A 7719-nucleotide genomic window follows, 5' to 3' on the forward strand; every position below is an offset into this window, starting at 1 on the left:
AAATGTTAAGACTGACCAAACTTATATTGCTTTTATACATCTTTTGATACTATTTTTACTTGTTGAACTATAACCATTTTATAGTTGCATAAAAGCTCCATAGGCTTTAATGGGAAATATTTGGATTCGCCACTTCTCTTAAACCATTGACATTACAAAGACCAATGTACAGACTGACCCATCTTAGATAGCTTGTCATAAGCTTCAAATTCTCTAAAACGGTAACACATTTCATTTGCATAAATTAGCATAACACTTCATGGATTCAATGCCAACCATTAGAACGCAGTGGTAGACATTTAAAATGCTGCTGCTCCTTAACCATTTCAGCTACAAATATTTAAAACAGCTTTAACATTTTCAAAATTTTATAAAATATAACAATTTAAATTAGTATTAATTAGCATATAATAACCCACCCAAAATAATAGTAACTCTTGAACCGTTCAAGCTAGAGAGACCTAACCAACTTTCATATGTTCAGCCTATCCTATCCTATCCTATCATATCCATCAATCAATATTTCCATCTACCTACTTTTTCCAATTACAACCAGTTACTACCATTACTATAACTTATTTCACAACAATAAATACTTTAAGACAAGCTAGCAAGCACACATATTTTCTTTAGGAAATGTACTTTTCCATTTATTATTATTTTCTCTTAGATTTGGCACAGTGGTGGTTTTTGTTAGACTGATGTTCCAGCTCAAAAAACCAGTCCCCACTGAGGATGATGTCCTTGGTGCCATCAAGAATCAACTGTCTCGTCAATTCAGGACCACTCAAACCACCTACCAGAATGCAATTTATAGCAGTGAGTTCAACAAATGAGGCTTATATCATGAAGACATTTATTTCCACTCTATAAAATAATGTCTTAATAAGTAAACATTCAACTGCTCCTGCTATCTAAATACTATGAATGTTTTTCAATGTTGTTGAAACTCCTAAGTTGTGGCAGTTCGGGAAATATATATTTTTTAAAGGATATGTATATGTATGTATGTATGTATGTATATATATGTGTGTGTGTGTGTGTGTGTGTGTGTGTGTGTGTGTGTGTGTGTGTGTATGTATATATATGTATATATATACAGTGGGGGAAAAAAGTATTTAGTCAGCCACCAATTGTGCAAGTTCTCCCACTTAAAAAGATGAGAGAGGCCTGTAATTTTCATCATAGGTACACGTCAACTATGACAGACAAATTGAGAAAAAATAATCCAGAAAATCACATTGTAGGATTTTTTATGAATTTATTTGCAAATTATGGTGGAAAATAAGTATTTGGTCACCTACAAACAAGCAAGATTTCTGGCTCTCACAGACCTGTAACTTCTTCTTTAAGAGGCTCCTCTGTCCTACACTCGTTACCTGTATTAATGGCACCTGTTTGAACTTGTTATCAGTATAAAAGACACCTGTCCACAACCTCAAACAGTCACACTCCAAACTCCACTATGGCCAAGACCAAAGAGCTGTCAAAGGACACCAGAAGCAAAATTGTAGACCTGCACCAGGCTGGGAAGACTGAATCTGCAGTAGGTAAGCAGCTTGGTTTGAAGAAATCAACTGTGGGAGCAATTATTAGGAAATGGAAGACATACAAGACCACTGATAATCTCCCTCGATCTGGGGCTCCACGCAAGATCTCACCTCGTGGGGTCAAAATGATCACAAGAACGGTGAGCAAAAATCCCAGAACCACACGGGGGGACCTAGTGAATGACCTGCAGAGAGCTGGGACAAAAGTAACAAAGCCTACCATCAGTAACACACTACGCCGCCAGGGACTCAAATCCTGCAGTGGCAGACGTGTCCCCCTGCTTAAGCCAGTACATGTCCAGGCCCGTCTGAAGTTTTCTAGAGTGCATTTGGATGATCCAGAAGAGGATTGGAAGAATGTCATATGGTCAGATGAAACCAAAATAGAACTTTTTGGTAAAAACTCAACTCGTCGTGTTTGGAGGACAAAGAATGATGAGTTGCATCCAAAGAACACCATACCTACTGTGAAGCATGGGGGTGGAAACATCATGCTTTGGGGCTGTTTTTCTGCAAAGGACCAGGACGACTGATCCGTGTAAAGGAAAGAATGAATGGGGCCATGTATCGTGAGATTTTGAGTGAAAACCTCCTTCCATCAGCAAGGGCATTGAAGATGAAACGTGGCTGGGTCTTTCAGCATGACAATGATCCCAAACACACCGCCCGGGCAACGAAGGAGTGGCTTCGTAAGAAGCATTTCAAGGTCCTGGAGTGGCCTAGCCAGTCTCCAGATCTCAACCCCATAGAAAATCTTTGGAGGGAGTTGAAAGTCCGTGTTGCCCAGCGACAGCCCCAAAACATCATTGCTCTAGAGGAGATCTACATGGAGGAATGGGCCAAAATACCAGCAACAGTGTGTGAAAACCTTGTGAAGACTTACAGAAAACGTTTGACCTGTGTCATTGCCAACAAAGGGTATATAACAAAGTATTGAGAAACTTTTCTTATTGACCAAATACTTATTTTCCACCATAATTTGCTAATAAATTCATTAAAAATACTACAATGTGATTTTCTGGATTTTTTTTCCTAATTTTGTCTGTCATAGTTGATGTGTACCTATGATGAAAATTACAGGCCTCTCTCATCTTTTTAAGTGGGAGAACTTGCACAATTGGTGGCTGACTAAAAAAGTATTTGATCCCCTGCTGATTTTGTAAGTTTGCCCACTGACAAAGAAATTATCAGTCTATTTTTTAATGGTAAGTTTATTTGAACAGTGAGAGACAGAATAACAACAAAAAAATCCAGAAAAACGCATGTCAAAAATGTTATAAATTGATTTGCATTTTAATGAGGGAAATAAGTATTTGACCCCCTCTCAATCAGAATGATTTCTGGCTCCCAGGTGTCTTTTATACAGGTAACGAGCTGAGATTGCTACCTGTATAAAAGACACCTGTCCACTGAAGCAATCAATCAATCAGATTCCAAACTCTCCACCATGGCCAAGACCAAAGAGCTCCCAAGGATGTCAGGGAAAAGATTGTAGACCTACACAAGGCTGGAATGGGCTACAAAACCATCGCCAAGCAGCTTGGTGAGAAGGTGACAACAGTTGGTGCGATTATTCGCAAATGGAAGAAACACAAAAGAACTGTCAATCTCCCTCGGCCTGGGGCTCCATGCAAGATCTCACCTCGTGGAGTTGCAATGATCATGAGATTGGTGAGGAATCAGCCAATAACTACACAGGAGGATCTTGTCAATGATCTCAAGGCAGCTGGGACCATAGTCATCAAGAAAACAATTGGTAACACACTACGCTGTGAAGGACTGAAATCCTGCAACACCCGCAAGGTCCCCCTGCTCAAGAAACCACATATACAGGCCCGTCTGAAGTTTGCCAATGAACTGGGTGAAAGTGTTGTGGTCAGATGAGACCAAAACGGAGCTCTTTGGCATCAACTCAACTCGCCGTGTTTGGAGGAGGAGGAATGCTGCCTATGACCCCAAGAACACCATCCCCACCGTCAAACATGGAGGTGGAAACATTATGCTTTGGTGGTGTTTTTCTGCTAAGGGGACAGGACAACTTCACCGCATCAAAGAGACGATGGACGGGGCCATGTACCGTCAAATCTTGGGTGAGAACCTCCTTCCCTCAGCCAGGGCATTGAAAATGGGTCGTGTATGGGTATTCCAGTATGACAATGACCCAAAACACACGGCCAAGTCAAGAAAGGAGTGGATCAAGAAGAAGCACATTAAGGTCCTATAGTGGCATAGCCAGTCTCCAGACCTTAATACCATAGAAAATCTGTGGAGGGAGCTGAAGGTTCGAGTTGCCAAACGTCAGCCTCGAAACCTTAATGACTTGGAGAAGATCTGCAAAGAGGAGTGGGACATAATCCCTCCTGAGATGTGTGCAAACCTGGTGGCCAACTACAAGAAACATCTGACCTCTGTGATTGCCAACATGGGTTTTGCCACCAAGTACTAAGTCATGTTTTGCAGAGGGGTCAAATACTTATTTCCCTCATTAAAATGCAAATCAATTTATAACATTTTTGACATGCGTTTTTCTGGATTTTTTTGTTGTTATTCTGTCTCTCACTGTTCAAATAAACCTACCATTAAAATTATAGACTGATCATGTCTTTGTCAGTCGGCAAACGTACAAAATCAGCAGGGGATCAAATACATTTTTCCCTCACTGTATATTTGTGAGAAGAAAAAAAACATATGGGGGATTGGAAGTGATGCAGACAATTACATTGATGGAAGTTACAATCTATCTGCAATATTAAAGCTGACCTACCCAAAAAAAAATTATAAGTTGTAGCAGTTAATTTTGTCTGTTGCTATAGTGACCTTTTTTTTGTGTGCTCACAGAACTTACAGATACTTCATTTGCCATCGACCTTGGTTTCAAAATCACCAACGTAACCCTGGAGTCTCTAAGTAATAGACTCACATTCACCAATGAGACCTACGTCCAGATACAGGATTCAATTAACAGACTAGTAAGATACTGTGCTTCTATACAAAATATACATCCATGGTCATGTTCAGGTCACGATAGTAATTGACAACTTGATGTTTTTTTGTCCCCTTTTAGCTCCATACAATTCTCAGTGAACCAGACGGCAAACAGTTTCCCTTTCCCAAAGCCAACTTCACGTAAGTACAACGTCATGCCCGTGAACCAACCCAGCGTTCTCAACTGCACTCTTTAGAATTTCTCCAGATTTCATACAGCTGCTGCTTGTACAGCTAAACAGGATGAAGGGAACATGTTCAACTCTCACACAAAACCCATTTTTACGTCCACAGCGCTGATGGCACTCAAATCAGGGCAAACGTGATATATGTATACAAAGAGGAAGATGTCAACCTCCCTAGTGGTTTTCTACAGGAAGTCTTAAAAGTCTCAGGTATGCTGCTTTTGTCATTTCTATGATTTTTATGACAGTGAGTTATCAAACACCATGTAACGTGTATAATAATCAATCTCGATAAACACTTATATATCTATGTTATATGACATATTACAAGTTTATATTCCCTCCAAAATATATTTTCATTTATATTCTAGGTCTCCTGACCACCACTGTTGCCCCAACAACAACTACCAGCACCACACCACTTCCTACCCTTTTGCTGACCATTCCTTTCAATACCACAAGTGTTGGAGGTTTTCCTGGCTGGGCTTTGGCCATTATCATCCCTTGTGGCATCGCTATCATTCTGGTACCCCTGTGGATCCTGCTATGTGTACGTACAGGCTTGTGTTCACATGTGTACTGTGAAAATAGTTTACAAAGTATTTCATCAAATAAGCTGTTTAATTTCTGCAATGATATTTTGCATGTGAATCATACTTCCCCATTTTTGTTTTGCAGTGCATGCTATGTGGCTGCTGTGCAGCTGTAAGGAGACGCTGGCACAGACGAAGATCATACAATGTACAGTACACCACCAGAAACGGCCTCTTCTGAGGTGACAACACTAACATCGGTGGGCAACTGTCATCACAACAGCTAATTATCTATCTATCTATATCTGCTAATCAGGAGACTTCAGTGGGGACTTGCATATATTTTTTATCATAAAAATAACATTCATAATAGGCTTAATAGGCCACATGTTTGCTGTGCATTGTATTATACATCTGATTGTTAATCAAAATTACAGCTGATCTGAACAGTATGTACACTACCGGTCAAAAGTTTTAGAACACCTACTCATTCAAGGTTTTTTCTTTATTTGTACTATTTTCTACGTTGTAGAATAATAGTGAAGACATCAAAACTATGAAATAACACATATGGAATCATGTAGTAACCAAGAAAGTGTTAAACAAATCAAAATATATTTTGTAGTAATGATGGACTGTCGTTTCTCTTTGCTTATTTGAGCTGTTCTTGCCATAATATGGACTTGTTTTTTTACCAAATAGGGCTAAATTCTGTATACCCCCCCATACCTTGTCACAACACAACTGATATGTTCAAACGCATTAAGAATGAAAGAAATTCCACAAATTAACTTTTAAGAAGGCACATCTGTTAATTGAAATGCATTCCAGGTGACTAGCTACCTCATGAAGCTGGTTGAGAGAATGTCAAGAGTGTGCAAAGCTGTCATCAAGGCAAATGGTGACTACTTGAAAAATCTCAAATATATTTAGATTTGTTTGACACTTTTTTGGTTACTACATGATTGTGTTATTTCATAGTTTTGACGTCTTCACTATTATTCTACAACATAGAAAATAAATATTTATTAGAGTTTTGTTATTTCCTCTCTTGATTAACTATGAACTCATTTATTTTAAACTGCAATACAGTATTTGTTTCTTCATCATACAGGTTGACAAATGTAATAAAGACTTTGCAAATCATATTAAGTAAAACATTTTTTAATAGGTTTGACTCAAGAGGGGGATTACAGACAGCACATCTAAACATCAAAGGAAGTCAAGATTGTCTGACCTTGCACCTTACGCTCAGAAATATCTAACACAATTTTATATCTATGTGAAACACAACATTATTAAAGGCCTAGTGGAGTCAAAAACGTGATGTCCTGTGCTTTATACATATTTCCACACTATGAGGTTGAATAGGCGAGAGTGTGGTAAATTGAGCCATTGTTTACATTCAGCATCACTCCATCAAGGGAAATATCATATTCTTTCTAATAAAGATATCTACGTATATTTCAGGATGTTATGTATCCCTGGAAATAATCTGAATTTCTGTAAACATTTTGAAAACATAGCTTGTCCATGTTGTGGTGTCTTGGCACAACTTACCCTGGGTATGGGTTAAATTGAGCCGCGGGACAGTCTAAGTTAAGCCGTCTACACATTTCTGTACTGAATGAAATATTACCACTACCCTTTTAAAACCATGTCTATCTTTATTTCCCAAACACAATTCAACACAATCACAATCACTATTGTAACCCAGTCTTAACACCTAATAAACACTTTGTACTTTTTAAAAACACTTTTAACATAGGCCAGGCCCTGTTGTTACCTCATATCCCAGTGATAATGCCTTGCATTACACCTGGGAAGTAAACACTTCAATTAGCTCAACTTGCCATTGGCTCAACCATTGGCTCAACTTACCCCAAGGCAAACATTTTGACTATGTTAGCCCACACAGCTACAAGGATGCAATTAAATGCTAGGTTTATAATCTCATATTGAAGCTTATAGAGACCCTAACTGATGTATAGAAAAATCTTTAAATGATCTACTTTGGTTTAGATACAAGCATCATGAAACCTCAAACACAACAAATTCATTTGACTTCGTGAAAATCTGTTTTTTGGACCTAACTTGCTTACAACTTTTTCCATGTGGTTTCTTCCTTCACAGACTCCATGACATTATGACCTCTTCCTAAATATTAGGTGAAATTATTAATTTTGTAGGTGGCTCAACTTAACCCACTCTCCGCTAATAAAATGATAATGCCCTTTTAGTGTAAGTGCTGTTTGAAAAGACCGCCTGACATTTGAGCATGTTTTGGTGGGATGGAGTTTTGGCCTGCCTGGTAACATCATCAGGTGGTAAATTAGTTGATAGACCAATAAGAAAGAGAGTTCCAAACCTCTCTGCCAATAATGGCTAGTTTTCAGTTTTCAGTTTTCCCCTCCCCACTTAGACCACTCCCAAACAGTCCGAGCAAAATTCTTGCTTGAGAAATTG

At 38.7% G+C, this 7719-nt stretch overlaps 2 long non-coding RNA genes across 2 annotated transcripts; both read left to right on the forward strand.

Moving 5' to 3' along the window:
• The first annotated feature begins 743 nt into the window (after window positions 1–743).
• On the forward strand, window positions 744–4666 carry LOC123491518. The gene is made up of 3 exons (XR_006661359.1): window positions 744–819; window positions 4389–4519; window positions 4615–4666. It is a non-coding gene; the product is annotated as an uncharacterized LOC123491518 (long non-coding RNA).
• Window positions 4667–4851: 185 nt separating this feature from the next.
• On the forward strand, window positions 4852–5715 carry LOC123491519. The gene is made up of 3 exons (XR_006661360.1): window positions 4852–4930; window positions 5092–5270; window positions 5399–5715. It is a non-coding gene; the product is annotated as an uncharacterized LOC123491519 (long non-coding RNA).
• The last annotated feature ends 2004 nt before the right edge of the window (window positions 5716–7719 follow it).

This window comes from Coregonus clupeaformis, chromosome 8 (genome assembly GCF_020615455.1).
Source record: "Coregonus clupeaformis isolate EN_2021a chromosome 8, ASM2061545v1, whole genome shotgun sequence".
NCBI classification, from domain to species: domain Eukaryota; kingdom Metazoa; phylum Chordata; class Actinopteri; order Salmoniformes; family Salmonidae; genus Coregonus; species Coregonus clupeaformis.